The sequence below is a fragment of the Meriones unguiculatus genome, chromosome 15 (assembly GCF_030254825.1).
Source record: "Meriones unguiculatus strain TT.TT164.6M chromosome 15, Bangor_MerUng_6.1, whole genome shotgun sequence".
Lineage (NCBI taxonomy): Eukaryota > Metazoa > Chordata > Mammalia > Rodentia > Muridae > Meriones > Meriones unguiculatus.
Window position 1 is genome coordinate 71620557 of NC_083362.1, and position 17012 is coordinate 71637568.

At 46.7% G+C, this 17012-nt stretch overlaps 1 protein-coding gene across 3 annotated transcripts in view; it reads left to right on the forward strand.

The window, feature by feature from the left end:
- Nucleotides 1-17012, forward strand: part of Armc9 (armadillo repeat containing 9) — a 128622-nt gene that overhangs the window by 70890 nt on the left and 40720 nt on the right. The window lies entirely within an intron of this gene.

Sequence of the window (17012 nt, forward strand, 5' to 3'; positions counted from 1 at the left end):
CACTTGTTCATTAAGCACTCAACAGACTAAGCCATCTCTTCTGCCCGTAATTCCCATTAAAATTATTTCTAGACACAAAGGTTTTGCCCTTGGGTATATGTATACCACATGCATACCTGATACCCAAGAAGCTCAGAAGAAGGTGTCCGGTCACCCAGACTGGAGTTCTGGATGGTTGTGAGCCACCTTGAAGGCGGGATACTTGAGAACTGAACCCCGGTCCTCTGAGAGAGCAACAGCACTCATAAGAGCAGAGCTCTTGACTGCTGAGCCGTCTCTCCAGCTCCGTGTTTTCCATTTTTAAAAATATTATTTGTTTGTTTGTTTTATATGCATTGGTATTCAGCCTGCATGTATGTCTGTGTGAGAGGTCGGGTCCTCTGGCACTGGAGTTACAGACAGTTGTGAGCTGCCATGTGGGTGATGGGAATTGAACCCAGGTCCTCTGGAAGAGCAATCAGTGTTCTTAACCACTGAGCCATCTCTGCAGCAGACCAGTGTTTTCCATCTTTATTTTACGACTTCATCTGGAATCTTTAGATAAATTCCTTCCTTCTATCAATCGGCACTCCCACCCAAACTCCGGATTCCTAAAGGAATTGGGAATTTAAAACAGAACAGTGGTAAACCTGTGATGTGTTTTCCCTGGGCTGTTGCAGCCCATGCTTACAGGGTTTCTCCATCACTTTAAGGTCTTGTATACTGTCCTTCAAGTCCCAGTCCTTGAATACCATGTGACTTGTGTCACTGTTGAGTCACCTTCTTTCATATTCCATAAACTTTGGAATTAATTCAAACATGAGTAAATTCAGATGTGTTTCATTTAAGCATAATGGCCAAATTAATTGTATTAGTGTTATAGTTTGTTTTTGGTGGAGCCTCACACAACTCACGCAGTGAAGATAAATCAGAATTAAATACAAGTCTTGAGCTGGCAAGATGGCCCAGCTGGTAAAAGCACTTATTGTATAAGCCTGATGAACCGAGTTCCATCCTTGGAACAAGTCTTGTCCTCTGATCTCCATACATGTACTGAGGCATGTATACACACACACACACACACACACGCACGCACAATAATAATGAGCAATTTTTTTTAGAAAAGAAAAGGGTATGTCTTGAAGGTAAGAGGTCCAAGATAGAGCTGAGTGAGATAGGGACAAGCAAGTTGAAGCTGTATAAACCTTTCTTTTCTTTTTTAATTTGTTTGTTTTGGAGACAGGGTTTCTCTGTGTAACCAGCCCTGGCTGTCCTGGACTTGTTTTTTGGCTTTGTAAACCAGGCTGGCTTCGAACTCACATTGATCTGCCTGCCTTTGCCTCCCAAGTGCTGGGAGTAAAGGCGTGCACCACTGTGCCAGCTGAAGCTGCATAAACAATACGAAGACTAAGCTGGTGAGAAGGTGCAATTCGTCAAGGCATTTGTCTCACAAGCTTGGTGACCTGAACTAAATCTCCAGAACTCGTGGAAAGGGTGGAAGGAGGGAACTGTATAAAGTTGTTCTCTGACTTCCACACCTGCACACACTAATAATAGTAATAATATAGCTGATTAATCTTTCAAGATGGCTGTCAAGATGGCTCACAGGTAAAAGCCCTTGCCTTACACAGCCTGGCGACCTAGGTTTTGATCCCCTGAGCTCATATAAAGGTAGAAAAACAGAATTGACTTTCACATGTGTGCTGTGGCATGTGTGCCAACATACACATATGTCTGCACACACAATAATTATTTTAAACAAAAAAAAAACCTAAGATCTGAGGTTGGAGAGATGGCTCATTGGGAATCTGGAGCCCTTTATCAGTATTCAAGATGCCCCTACCCTGGCCTACCTTGCCAGATATGGAGGCAGAAGAGATGGGATTATAAGAAAAATTCTGTAATTTGTCAGTTCAACAACACTTGAAAGTTTGTTCCCACCATTTACAGTCTAGCTTCTAGAGAGCCCGGCACTCACCACCTCCAGCATTGCCTCTTGTTGGGGAAATGTTTGCATCTCTCTTTTCCTCCCCATCCCCACTCTCCTGGCCCATAGGCACGAGCACACACTCTGGATGAAAGGGGGCTGTGCTGGGAATGAAGGCAGGGTGGACCAGTGAGCAGGGCTGTGGCTGACTCTCCTAAGATCTTAGTGATGTGGGAAACAGCAACACAGGAAAGCTAGACAATGAACAGAGCACAAGGTAAAGCTCTTGATCCTTTTAAAATTTGTTCTATATCATTAGCTATAGAAGGACTCCATTATCCTCTTTAGATACACATCACCAACATACAACCCTAGGTAGCATCCAAAGGAGAGACATGCCATGACACAGTGGACCATGCAGGGGGGCCCTAGAGGCAAGGGGGATATAGAGGAATCTGGTCACAAGGCTTAACATGGTTTCATGAGCACAGCAGACTTAGCATTGCTGCATTTGGCTCATTCTAGGGAGTGCTGGGGTACACTTGTCTGACACCTGATCCTTTGTGTCTTAGGTAGGGTTTCAGTTGCTATGAAATATCATGACCAAAAGCAACTTAAAGAGGAAAAGGTTTGTTTTGTCTTACAGCTTGTAGTCCATCATCCCGGAAAAGTGAGGACTGGCTCTCAAGGCAAGAATCTGGAGGGAGGAACTGATGCAGAGGCCACGGGGAGCACACTTAATGGCTGGTTCTTTATGGCTTCCTCAGCTTGCTCTCCTTAGGATTGGTACCAACCACAGGAGGCTGGGCCCCGCATATCAGTCTTTAATCAATAAAGTGCCCCACAGACTTGCCTACACGCCAGCCTTTGGAGGCATTTTCTTAATACACCTAGGTTTATGTCAAATTGACAAAAACCAACAGCCTGCCATTCTAGGTGGGTGGTAGCCAAGAATGAAGAAGAGAGCTGGGGTGTGTCCTGTTTTGTTCAGCTTCCAGGTAGTTTAGACACTGGCTAGCTGGGAGGGGCAAGGTTTGCAATGCCCCAGACATGAAAGCATTTAGTAGAAGCAGTGCAAACACTGTCACTCTGACTCACACAGCCTGTCACACTGAATGCTCACATCTTTGCAGGTCTCCTAGACCCTTTCCTGCTTCTCCCACCTGTCCACCAGCCAGAGCTGGTGCAGTTGTCACAGTGACATCTGGCCACAGTTCCTTCACATTCACCCTCATCTCGTTTGTTTTTTGAGACAGGGTTTCTCTGCGTAGCCCTGGCTGTCCTGAAACTGACTCTATAGAGCGAGTTGGCCTCATCTCAGAGACCTGGCTACCTCTGCCTCTGTCTGTGCTGGAATTAAAGTGTGTCACCACTCTCAGCCAACCACACCTTTCAAACATAATTTTTATCAAAATCTCAAGGAAGAACTTAGCGTTTTCTGAGAAAAGGATGGTGCGCCTGTCCTGATTTAAATGACTGGTTACACAGCAGCCAAGAAGGGCCAGAAGGGCCTGTTGCAATAAGCACACAGAAAATGGGACCCATAGGATCTGTTAATTAAGGAAGAGAAGGAAGGAGCAGAGCTGTGTGGCATCGGAGATCACATTCACTGGAGACTCTGCGAGCTCAGTATGTGTGCATACAGGCAGTATTGGCTGGGTGCTGGCTGTGTGCAAGCCAAATTCAGGAGTTTCACCCTTATTTGCTTTGTTGGTTTGGGGGTTGGTTTTATGAGATGGTCTCACTATATAGTGTATGATGGCCTCAAAATCTTCTGCCTGGGTCTCCCAAATGCTGGGATTATAGGTATATATCATCACATCTCGTTCCAAGCACGGCTAATTTTAGCCCGATTTTCTAGATGAGAAAAGCAGAACTTTGAGAGGCACGGAAACTTACTCGGGGGCCCAGGATAGTAATTGGTAGAGGTGAAATTGAACCCAATCTGGTAGGTCATGTGTACCCAGCCTCCACTTCCGTGACAGCCTTGAATGAGGAGTAGTTCAGAGCCTGGCCAAGAAAGGAAGTGCCCCTGAAGGTGGAGCCAAGAGGAGTTGGGAACTAAGAGCACGGCATTAAGAGCTCCAGATTGTTAACTTTAGATGTTTAATTGATGTCTGTGCTCATGCACATCTGTGTGACGTGCCCAGGGAAACAGAAGAGGTCATTGGGTCACCTGGAACGGGAGTCGGGGAAAGTAGTTAGCTGTCTTGCAGGTACTAGGAATGAAACCAGTGTCCCCTGGAAGAGCAACCAGTGCCCTTTACTGACCCCAACCCCGAGGGTGGAATAATTTCAGATGGGAAGCACACTGTCCTATCTGGCTAAAAGAGGAAATTAAGGGCCACTTCCCTCCCAGTGACCTGAGTTGCAGGGCAAAGACAGTTGAGGACTCAGAGTCTCATTTCCCCTCAACACTTTTACTCACACACAACCTTCAAGATTGTTCACCCACCTGAAGTTTCTTCAGGACTTGCATCCAAAGAGGCACCAGTTAGTTAGACTTTCATGAATCACCTTGGCTGATAGTCACCTGTTGTGGCCAGCTTTGCTTGGCATGGGGTAGCTCATGTTTTCAACTTCTCAGTATTTAATAAGCAACAAAACATTTGTCCTGTGTCTGTTTTACTTGCAAGGCTTTTCCATTATTCAGTCAAGTCAATAAAGAAGCCAGTTTTTCCCAGTTAAGGCTTTCATACTTTTTGGTACCCTTTCAATTTCTAGTCACGTATTTCTGCAGCACAGCTCCTGGGCTCCCAGACCATGGCTGGGATGGACTATCCAACACGCTGACTCATGGCTGCTGCCCTCATTTCCACTCTAGTTTCTATGGAAACAAACATCAGATGGTTCAAAACAAGGTGAGGGCTCGAAGATACACCTCAGGCTTCCTAGGCATTTACAAGCGATATTCGTCCAATATCATTTCCACAGAAACTGGGAAAGGCCAATCAGTGTGAATTACATGTATCATTTTAAAGTAAAATTTCTTTTATTCTTTGACAGATCCATACATGTACACAATATATCTTGATCGTACCTATCCCCAGTACCGTGGCCTAGCATCCAAATATGTTCCCTTCTCTTCACACTTCCTCTCTCTCTCTGTCCATTGAGTCCAGTTAAAATTGCCTGCTGAAATGCTGCCTGAGCTTATGCAGATAAACAAAGCCATAGTGAGTTGATGAGTACCATGGCCATGTTATGTCTGGAAGACATTTCACAGCATTCCTCCTCATTCTCTGTCTCTTAAAGTCTTTCCTCCCCCTTTTCCAAGAGGTTCCCTGAAACATAGTTAGGGGTGGGGGATGATTAGATGGGCCATTTAGGGCTTAGTGGTCACTTGCTCTTACCTCTTTGACTTGTTGAGTGTGCATTAACTGCTGACCACGGCACGGGGAAGCGCCTCTGGCCAGGGCTGAGGATGGAAGTAACATACATACTTAGGAGACAATTGGACAGCGCGTCAGTTTAGCAAGACAACGGTAGTTGGCCTCCTGACCTGCTCTCTTCCAACTGCCCTAGGGCCTGGGACCTCCTGAACCAGGGGTTTTGACCAAGTTTAGAGTACCAGGCTTGAATGCCCTCCTGTGGGATAGGCCTCAAATTCAATCCAAAAGTGTTCGGTTACTCCTGTGGCTTCTGTGCTACTGTTGTATCAGGGAACACATCTTGCCTAGCAGGTGGCTGTTGTAGCATAAAGAATTCTACAGTGGGTAACACTGTTGATGGCTTTTGCCCCCGCAGCTTGCAAAGCACTTTCTGGCACTGTGGAAGCAAGCCAGTGGGAGGAAGTTTTGGGGTCAGTTCAAGCATGGTTTCTCTATGTCCTGCGACCAGGCGGCATTGTGATTTTGGCAATACGGTCACACCATCTAATACTGGTGAGCAGCCAAGAACAATTGCAGTAGCTTGTGTTGTTTGAGAGCTCTGGGGCTCCTTGACCTCATAAGTTATCTCACTGGCCCTGAAATTTTCAGTAATAAACCAAGTCTTCAAGGGTGAAGCATTGTCCACCCTTGCAGGGTACCTATTTTCAAACTCTTATTTGTTTCTATATTTTACATATATGAGGTTTCACCTGCATCTGTTCATGTGCACCACATTCATTAGGTGTCTACAGAGGCCGGAGCATGGCATCAGAATCCCTGGAACTGGAGGTACAGATGATTGAGGGTTCTCACGGGGGTGCTGGGAACCAAACCAAGGTGCTCTGCAAGAGATGTAGTGTTCGCAGCCACCGAGCACATCTCCACCCCTTTTGTTGTTGTTTTCATCTTCTTATTTTACGTGTGTATGTGCTTTGCCTACTTGTATGTCTGTGCACCGTGTGTATGCAGTGCTCACAGAGGCAAGAGGAGGATGTCGTATCTCCTGGGACTGGAGTAACAGATGGTTATGAGCCACCATGTGAGTGCTGGGAACTAAAACAAACTGGGTCACTGGAAGAGCAGCTAGGCTGGGCATGGTGGGACACGCCTGTGATCCCAGCACTCTGAGAGGCAGAGGCAGGCGAATCTCTGTGAGTTTGAGGCCAGCCTAGTCTACAGAGTTAGTTCCAGGACAGCCAAGGCTATACAGAGAAAGCCTGTCTTGAAAAAAAAAAAATCATGTTTGAGCTTTTTGTTGCTGTTCCTTAATGGCTTATTTTGTGTGAATGAGTGTTTTGATTGCTTGCATGTCAGATGGAAGGGGAGGAGGACCTCCCCTATCACGCACCACGTGCATACCTGTTGCCCCAAGGGACCAGAAGAGATCATTAGGTCTCCTAGAACGGGAGTTACAGACAGTTGTGAGCTCTTACATGGGTGCTGGAAACTGAACCCATGTCCTCTGCAAGAGCAGCAAAAGCTCTCAACAACTGGTGAGCCATTCCTCCAGCCCCGGAAATCAGCATTTATTGTGAAAGAGGAAGGAAGCTAAAAAAATATCAACTTTACTGATTTAAAACTGCCTGGTGAACTTTGAAATTCATTTACTGTCTGAGCAGTGATGGCACATACCTTTAATTCCAGCACTTGGCAAGCAGAGGCAAGTGGGTCTTTATGAGTTTGAGGCCAGCCTGGTCTACAGGGCCAGTTTCAGGACAGCCTGGACTGCACAGTAAAATCCTGTCTCAAAAAAACCACCATCACCATAGAGCTTTCCTGTCTCTAAGGTTGAATTGAGTCTCAGAGCACTGGAACCAGGCAGCTTTGTAGCCTTCTAGGTGAGGAAGCCTTTCAGGGAAGCCATGCATCATCCATTAGTCTCCAGGGCCCTCCCTGCACGCCTCCAGACCACCCTGCTTGTGTTAGTCTCTTTATTTGGACCAATTACTGACTACCACAAACTAGGGCTGTCCTCATCCCAGTGCGTGCAGCATTCGCCAAGTGACCTGTGTCAAGTGTGGAGCTGTGAGGTCTGTGAGCAGCCCACCTGTCCCCATGCCCCTTGAGCTCCTGAAAAGGCTGTGACTCTCTTCTCACTGTCACCAGCTTCACACAGGACAAGGCCCCGTGACTCATGTGTCTGAAAGCCTTGCAGCTTCCCTTTCATTTCCTGTCCTGTCCACATCCTGCCCTAAGCCTGTCTGATTGGCAGCCGTCTGCCTTCCCAGCCTTCCACGCATGTGGACCACAGACCCTCTTAGAGCAGGGAATGGACCATGAGGGCATATGGTCACTAACCCTTTAATTGAAGAGATATTCTCCTTTTTAAAACAACTTTCCTTTCCTTTATGGGCATGGGTTTTCTTGTCTTCATGTATGTCAGTGCACCCTGTGTGTACAATGCACACAGAGGTCAGAAGAGGCTGTCATACTCCCTGGGCGTGAGTTCAGATGGTTGTGACCCACCGTGTGGCAGCTGGGAATTGAAACCAGGTCCTCTGAGAAAGCAGCCAGTGGTCTTAACCACAGAGCCATCTCTCCAGCCCCTCTCTCTTTAAAAACCTTTCTATTTTTATTATTTTTAGTTATGTATTGTGTAGGCATGTGCACTTCAGTGCAGATGCCTGTGGAGAAGTGGAGCTACAAGAGCTGTGAACCGCCTTTTGTGATTGCTGGGGATCAAACTTGGCCCTCTGGAAGAGCTCTTAAAGGCTGAGCCAACCGTCTCTCCACACCCTGAAGGAACATTCTAAACTTTGCAGAAAGTACAAAAGACCATTCAGTGGACAAGTGTCGTTCTGCCCTTTCTCTCTTCCCCTCTGGCCCCTGTCTTCCCAGAATTAGCTGCTCCCATAAAACTGAGGTGTAAACTCCGTGGCTGATTCTGTACTTTCATGGTTTTCTTTTTAATTTTGTACTGAAATGATGCTATGGGAAGGGAGTTGTCCACATACCACAGCACACATGCGGGAGTCAGGAGACAACCTGCAGGCATTGCTTCTCACATTTCACCATGTGGGTATCAGGGGTTGAACTCGGGTCTTTAGGCTCGGCAGCAAGCACCCTTACCCACGAGGCATCTTGCCAGCCCTTCTATCTTTGTTTGATCGGTTTGATTTTTCGAGACGGTTTCTCTGCAGCTGTGGCTGCCCTGGACTTGCTCTGTAAACCAAGCCTGGAACTCACAGAGAGTCTGCCTGCTGGGGGATTAAAGGTGTGTGCCACCACACCTGGCTCTCTTGTGATGTCATTCATTCATTCATTCATTCATTCATTCATTCATTCATTCATTCAGGGTGTATGTGTGTGCCTGTGTGTATGTCTGTGCACCACATGAGTGCCTGGTAACTTAGAGGGCAGAAGATGACATCCAGTCCCCCAAAACTGGAATTGTTATGAGCCACCATATGGCTACTAATTAGAAGCTGAAACTGGATCTTCTTCAAGATCAACAGGGACTTATAAACACTGAGCCATTTCTCTAGCCCAGCTCATGATATCTTTGTATTCCTGTAAGCATCACTGTTTTACGGTTTGCTGTTGTGTGTGAGGCTGGAGATGGAACCCAGAGCCTTGTACTTGCAACTGTTCTGCCATGGAGCTATACCTTAGTCCTCGTTTAACTTTACATATGACTTGTCAGGTGTAAGGTATTTGCCAGCTTGCTGTTTTCACTCAGCATTCATATGCAACCTTTATTTATACACCATGCCCATCTGGGTCTCTGCGGTGCGGCTCTCTGCTGGGAGAACAGACCCGCGCAAACAGAACAGTGTTTGCTGTGTGAGCATGAGGGCCTGAGTTCAGTCCCAAGAACCCATGTAAAAAACCTGGGCTCAGGATCATACTTCTGACCCTGCCAGTGGGAGATAGGAATGATGACAGGAAGATTCCTGGGCTCCCTGCCCAGCTGGTCTAGACTACTTGCTACTTGGCAATCTGCAGCCAGTGAGAAGGGGGCCCTGTCTCAAAACCCAAGCAGACCGTGCCTGAGGGTGCACACCTGAAGTTTACCTGGGGTTTCCATGCACACCAGGGCACGTGGACATGCCCCCAAACAACAGTGGCCCTCAGTTGTTTTCCCTTCCCGGGTTTTGCTCAGTGTAGCCAAGAGCTTCCTTTCCGTGTGTGTGTGTGTGTTTGTGTGCTTTTTCTATAATTTGCATCTAGACATCAAGTCACTGGCTCAATTAGTATGATGGTTTCTTCTCACTAGATCCTGCCAAATTGCGCCCTGAAGAGAATGGACCCTGTACCCTTGACATGATCCCTCTGTAAACACTGCTGTGCGCTACCTCACTAAGATCTCAAGTTGCTCATCATGGTAGTCAAAGCACAGCCAGTAAGACTCTCATACACCTTATACGCTCACACACATTATTAGCTTTGTTTTCACATCTGTGAGACGAGAATAGAAAATCACCATGACCTGTTCTTAGACAGTGAGTTATCTGTAGCCCATAAGGTACACGAATGCCGTTCCCTCTCCTCCTTTTTTCCTCTTATGGTGTCTACTCCTCCTTCTGGAGCTGTGCAGAATTCTCATCCAGACAGCTAAGGGTTGAAGCCACAGTTGCCATTTGGCTCTCTGAGGCACATGTTCCTCACAGGTCAGCTTATGGCTCTGGGTTACTGGGGTCTTATTCTTGCCTTGTGTCATTTGATCAATAGTCTGTCCTTGTCCTCATCCCAAGTCCAGGGCAGTAGGGAAGACATGGGCAAGCAGGAAAGCCCTGTAAGACGCATGGTTACTGCGCTGTCAAGTCAGTGGGTGGCAAACCTAAATCCACCTGTGAGACCTGGAGCAAGTGGGCTCCCGCACTCAGCGTCAGTGCTCATCGGTGAAGCCCCTTCAGGCGTTCGTGAGGAGACTGTGAAACTGTTCTTTTACTATGTCACTGTCACAGAGTGCCTGCCAGGACTTAACACTGTTCTGTTACTCTGCGTCACTGTCACAAGTGTCTGCTAGGACCCAAAAGAGGAAAGACTTATTTTGGCCCTGTGGTATCAGAGAGTTCAGTCCATGGTTGGTTAGTTTCAGGCTGTCTCAGTTCTGGGCACATGATGACACAGAACAGCATGGCAGGGACATGAGCCTGTTACCTCACGGTAGAGGGTGAGCAGAGAGCAGTGAGGAGACTAGGGACCAGACAGAACCTTCAGAGGCATACCCCATGGTGTACCTCCTCTAAAGTCTCCTACCCTTACCATTTCCAGAAGCCTCCCAAATAATGCCACTAGTTAGAGACCAAGCATCAGTACATGAGCCCGTGGTTGAGGCTAACAGCATAGCTTCTAGGCAGACCAAGGTGTAAGGATTCCCCAGCCATCGCCAGTATTACAGCTACTATGTGGGTCTAGGAAGCTGGGGTCCCTTTGCTCTTAGCCCTGCCAATGATAAGGCTCTTGACCCAGGGTCTAAAGACCCTTGGCCCAAAGATGTGACAGCCACCGCAACTTCTCCAGCAGCTAGGGCCTACAGTTTCTCTTCCTGGCGTCTTACAGCCTTCTATCCTTCAGGTTCAGCTCTCTGTCCTCTCTTGTCAGTTCTCTTCTGCAACCTTCTTCCTGGCCTGGCACCATTGACCTGCAGCTGCTTCCCTTGCCTTCACAGCTCAGCCTGCTGACCGTTCAGCTGTCACTGCCATGCTCTGCCGAGCCTGCTGTTTTTCTTGAGGACAGAAGCCTGTTATGGAGTCTAGTGCTTCCACACCAGCAGAGGCAGCACAGGATTGTGTCCCAGCTGGTCACTTGTGTGTATTCAGCACCTTGTGCTGTGTCACTGAAAGGAAGTGCTCCTCCCTGGCCCAGATGGAAGTAACTGAAGGGTCATCTAGGAGTCCTTGAGGCTTGTGATAGCTGAAAGTCCAGTACCGTGGAACAACCCTGTCACAGGGTCGCATAGCATATATGTACATTATGATTCGTAATAGCAAGATTACAGTTAGGAAGTAGCGATGAAAGTAATTGTATGGTTGGGGGTTACCACAACATGAGGAACTGTATTAGAGGCCGCAGCATTAGGAAGGCTGAGAGCTACTGGTCTTGGACAAGCTCTCTGGAACAGCCCTGGCTGAGGCCATGCGCTCAGGGGTTGGGCAATTCACTGCAGCCATTCTGTATTTTCTCAGGGTGTCTGAAGAATGACCCAGACAGCAGGTGCTAGCATAAACTCACTCTTAATGGCTCGTTGACTGATCTGGCACCAAGAGAGAATTTAATAGCCAGCTAGGGAGTCACACTGCTCATTCCCCAAAGTCTTTGCTTACTTACAGGAACTATATAATGAGTATGTGCAGTAAGACTAAAGAATTTCTGATTAACATGGAAGTGACTTCCCACCTGCCTGGTGCTGTGGGGTCATTGTCTTTCTTTCTGAGGAGCAGAGATTGATGGACTTGCACTCTTGTCTGCACCTTGTGTAGCTTCTACAGAGCTGCCCTAAGGCAAGCTCCATGCTCTCTGGCCTCATGGAAGCTTCTACTGTAGTCGCTTCTGGTCCTTCCAAGTCTCCAAATCACCTATCTTGCTAGGTCTCAGTTCTCCCAAGGCATCATTAACAGCACATCCATATTCCTTTTTTGCTTAGAATGCAGGGAGGGAAATGAGCACATTGAGCAGCTGAAGCAGACTTGACTTCAGAATCAGGGTGCTGGTCTCCCTGGTTTCTACTTGTGACTGGTTGCTAAACTGGTCCAGTTGTCACAATGGCCATCATGAGGCTGGGAGCATTATGTAAATGAGGATGTTGATGTTGACAGCAACTGGATACCACTCTGAGCCCTTAAGGATTCAGAGCCCGCTCACAGCCCAGGCCTGGGCACAGGCTCTGGAAGAAAGAAACTTCAAATGGAGTCAGGGCCCATTGCACTGGGGAAACGTGCAGATCCCAATACGGAGCCCGGTCACCTTGGTCCACCCTGCAGGCTCTCCCAGGTGGAAGGCTTTCCTGTGTGTTTACAAAGAGTGGGGCTTACAGCTCAGCCTGCTGAAAAGCTGTCTCAAGTTCAGACTCTCGTCAGAGTCTGTGATTCTTTCATCGGCCAGCACACTGGAGACTCTTGCTTGTCTTACAGGAAACCACCTGAGCCCATTCTGTTGCCTGCACTCTATCTGCAGGAATCTGAGTTTTCAAATGCATTTAGTGGTCAACCTTAGTCCTGTTTTCAGGCCAGTTGCTTAGAATCTGGTTTGTCTGGAGTATAATGTATCTAAAGCCTCCAGTTAAGAATCTTGTAGTGTCATAAGATCATGGACTGCTACGGGGAAGCCTCCTCTTAGAGCATCTAAATTCATCTCGGCTCAAGGGCCTTTTTTTAAAAAGGCATTCTTAATTCTTGGTACTCCAGTAATCTGATACATTCTGCCCCAGAACATAAAGGCAGTAATTTTAGTAAAATTCCTCCAACAATGGCATTTAAGACCCACCCTAAAGAGGCATTTATTCTCCAAGCATTTCCTTATTCAGCATGCCCTTCCTTCCCAAAGTGAATTTTTTTTTCCAAAGTGGATTTTTAAGCACTCTCTCTTTCATGTGGGCATTCATGAGTCGCTCAGAGGAGCTCACCAGGTAACTGGTCCACAAGGAAGCACCTGGCTATGAACTCAAGTTCCCAGGAAGAAGCCACAGCTATTAAAGCTTTTACAGGGTTGATTAACTGACCAGAACTCTTCGGTGGCGAAGAGTTAGGATGTTGCAGATCCAGAACCAAATGATCTCCTGCTCTCTTTACCCTCCTTTATAGCGACTCATTGCCCATCTGTGTCTGACATAACATCATAACTAACAGGTAAATCCTGTTGGAGCTCCAGCTACCACCAACCCCCAAACTAAGAATGTCAGCAGAACCCCTATGGCAGGGTTTCCCCCACCCGCAGCGACCATCCTCATTGAATGCTCCAGGCTCTCTCACCATACTTGCCTGGTTCATACGTGTTGAATTAGAGTATTAGTAGGGACCTTTTTTGCTACCCGCTCTAGCTCCCAAATAATTGACACACAGGCCTATTAGATTCATTCAACAAACTTTAAGGTCTATAAGTAGGCAGATATTCGTCTCTTCTAACCCAGTTGTGCTAGTCTGGCTACCTCCCAGCCACGTGCCTTTTTACCTACTACCTCAGTCTTGCCTTGGCCTTCTGCTGTAACTCTCTGTCCTTATGATGCCTTCCTGAGGGTCCTCCTCACTTGTCTTCTTCCTCTCTTTCTCTGCTCCCTACCTGAGACCCCCTGACTGGGAACAGAAGTCCCGCCTTCTCTCTCCTCTACCCAGTTATTGGCTAATCAGTTTCTTTATTAACCAATCAGAGATAATTGGGGAATAATTTTTATATAGCATTTAAAACACTATTTAATTTTATTCTCTGTGTTGGTATGAAGGCGTCAGAATCCATGGAACTAGAGTTATAGACAGTTGTGAGATGCTATGTTGGTGCTGAGAATTGAACCCAGGTCCCTTGGAAGAGCAGCCAGGGCTCTTAACCGCTGAGCCATTTCCCCAGCCCTTTATTCAACACTGAGACAGGAGAGTCTTTGTAGAAATGACAATGCCCACATCCAGACTGCAAGCAGATCTCAGGGCACAGAGACCAACATCTGAATTCACAGTGCGCACATCTGCATATATTCCCACCGATATACTTAAAAACTGCTCCATTTGTGGCTTGGTTTGTTCTACAAGTATAAAAACCTCATCCATGTTGAAGTATGGGCTTCAGGGTTTATGATTGCCTGAACTCTCCACTCTTAAACCCTTGAGATAGTTCTTCCTGTGAGGCGAGGACTATTCTTGGCCTCCTCGGGACACCAGCACCACATTTCCCTTCTGAATCGGGAGGACCACTGCGGAGCAGCATGCTGTGAGTGCCCAGCAGGTGCTCACACACCTGAGCCATCCTCACTGAATGCCCCTGCTCTCACCAGCGTGCTTGCCTCGTTCATAAAGCCTACACTCCGACTAGTTTCAATGCACCCGACACTCAAAAAGTGGAGCCAGTGCCACTGCCAGCAAGCACTGTGCCTTGCACGGGCTCTCCTGTCTGTGTCTCCCAGCATGTGGTAAGTTCTGAGGTAGCCTGCAGCTTCTGCTCAGCCAGCACAAACTCCAGAGCATGGCTGTAACCATGGTCACCTCAGGGTTGGTTGGTTGGTTTGTTAATTCAAAATAGATTTTTTTTATACAATATATTCTGATTATGGTTTCCCCTCGCTCTGCTCTTCCCAGTTTCTTCCCACCTTCCTTCCCATCCAAATCTACTCCTTTCTGTCCCTCCTTAGAAAACAGACATCAAAGGAATAATAGTAAAATAAAAGAAAATTTAACAAAATCAAACAAATCAGAATAGGACAAAGCAACCAAACAAGAAAAAGAGCCAAAGAAAAAACATAAGACACACATGTAGATGCAGAGACTCAAATGTTCTCACACACAGGAATACCATAAAAACAAAACCTAAGCCAGGTGTGGTGGCACACGCCTGTGATCCCAGCACTCTGGCAGGCAGAGGCAGATGGATCACTGTGAGTTTGAGGGCAGCCTGGTCTACAAAGTGAGTCCAGGACAGCCAAGGCTACACAAAACAATAACAAAAAAAAAAAAAAAACAAAAAAACCCACAAAGCCAGAAGCCATAATATATGTGCAAACGACCTGTGAGGTTAAAAAATAAATAAATAAAGCTTTGTGTTGACCATCTACTGTTGGACAACCTTAAGAGTAGTTTGTGTTTCTCCAGCGAGACTCCCCGGAGAACACTAATTTTTCTTTTCTTTTTTCTTGTTTGTTTTTTTGAGACAGGGTCCTGGACTCACTTTGTAGTCCAGGCTGACTTCCAACTCAAGAAGATCCACCTGCCTCTGCCTCCCGAGTTCTGTGATTAAAGGCGTGCACCACCACAGCCAGCCTGAGAACACTAATTTCTCATTTGCAAGTAGCTGTCTATTGGAGGTAGCTTCTGAATTAGGGATGGGGACATATGTCCATTTTTCATTTCAATTCTAGGACCCCATCTGGTCAGTCCCATGCTGGCCCATGCTGTCACAGTCTCTGTCAGCTCATGTATGCATCTGCCCTGCTGTGTTGAGGAGACCTTGTTCCTTGGGTATCTTCCATCCACTCTGGCTCTTACACTCTTTCCACCTCCTCTTCTGGCAGGGTTCCCTGAGCTCGGGGGGGGGGGCATTTGATGGAGATGGAAACATCCCTTTTGGGCTGAGTGTTCCAAAGTCTTCCACTCTGTATATTGTCTGGCTGTGGGTCTCTGTATTTGTTCCCATCTGCTGCAGGAGGAAGCTTCTCTAATGACGGCTGAGCAAGGCATGGATCATAATTTATGTTTCTGGGTCTGAGTTACCTCGCTCAGGATTTTTTTTCTAGTTCCATCCATTTACCTTCAAATTTTATTATTCAATGGCTGAGTAATATTCCATTGTATAAATATACCACACTTGTCTGTTCATCTGTTGTCAGACATCTAGATTGTTTCCAGTTTCTGACTATCGGAATAGAGCAGCAATGAACATGATTGAGCAAGTGTCTGTGGAGTACAGTGAAGCATCCTTTGAGTGTGTGCCCAAGGCTGATATAGCTGAATCAGGTAGATCAGTTCCCAGATTTCTGAGGAACCACCACTCTACATCCTCACCAGCATAAGCTATCATTTGTTCTATTGATTTTGACTATTCTGACAGGTGTGAAGTGAAATCTCAAAGTGGTTTTGATTTGCATTTCCCTGATGGCTAAGAGTGTTGAACATTTCTTTAAGTCCTTCTAGTTATTTAAATTTTCTCTTTTAGCCAGGTGTGGTGGTGCACATCTTTAATCCTAGCACTCAGGGAAGCAGAGGCAGGTGGATTGCTATGAGTTAGAGACCAGCCTGGTCTACAAAGCCAAGGCTACACAGAGAAACCCTGTCTCAAAAAAACAAAATAACAATAACAAAGTTCCCTCTTTTGAGAATTCTGTTTATATCTATACCCCATTTTTTTGTTTTTGTTTGTCTTGTTGGTTGGTTGGCTGGCTGGCTGGCTAGGTTTTGGTTTTTCAAGACAGGATTTCTCTGTGTAACCCTGGATGTCCTGGAACTCGCTCTGTAGACCAGGCTGGCTTGAATTAACAGAGATTCGCCTGCCTCTGCCTCCTGATTACTGGGATCAAAAGCAAGCACCACCACCACGTGGATGTACCTCATTTTTTTAACTGGGTTTTTCTTTTTTCCTGATGTCCAGTTTTTTGAGTTCGTTATACATTTGAATATTAGCCCTCTCTTGGATGTGTAGTTGGTAAAAGTCTTTTCCCATTCTGCAGCCTCAGCTCTGGCATTGACGGGATGTAGCTCAGTTGGTAGAATGCTTGTGTAGTGTGCACAAAGCCATGGGTTCAAACCCCAGCACTACATAAACCAGGCATGTACCTGTAATGCAGCATGTGGAATGTAGAGGCAGAAGGACCAAGGCCAGCCCAGGCTGCATAAAACCTTGTCTTTAAGGAGGGGAGGGGAGGCTGGAGAGAAAGCTCAGTAAGAATGCATATTGCTCTTACAGAGGACCCAGTTGTGTGCCCAGCCCTCAAACTAGGCAATGCAGTTCACGACCACATGTAACTCCAGCTCAGTGAGGCTCCACAGGTGCCCGCATCACATGCACATACAAATGCATGTGCATACACACAACTGCTTTTTCAATTTTTAAAAAGGATTTTAACTTGTTAATTTTAAAATCCAAAATTGTCTCAATAT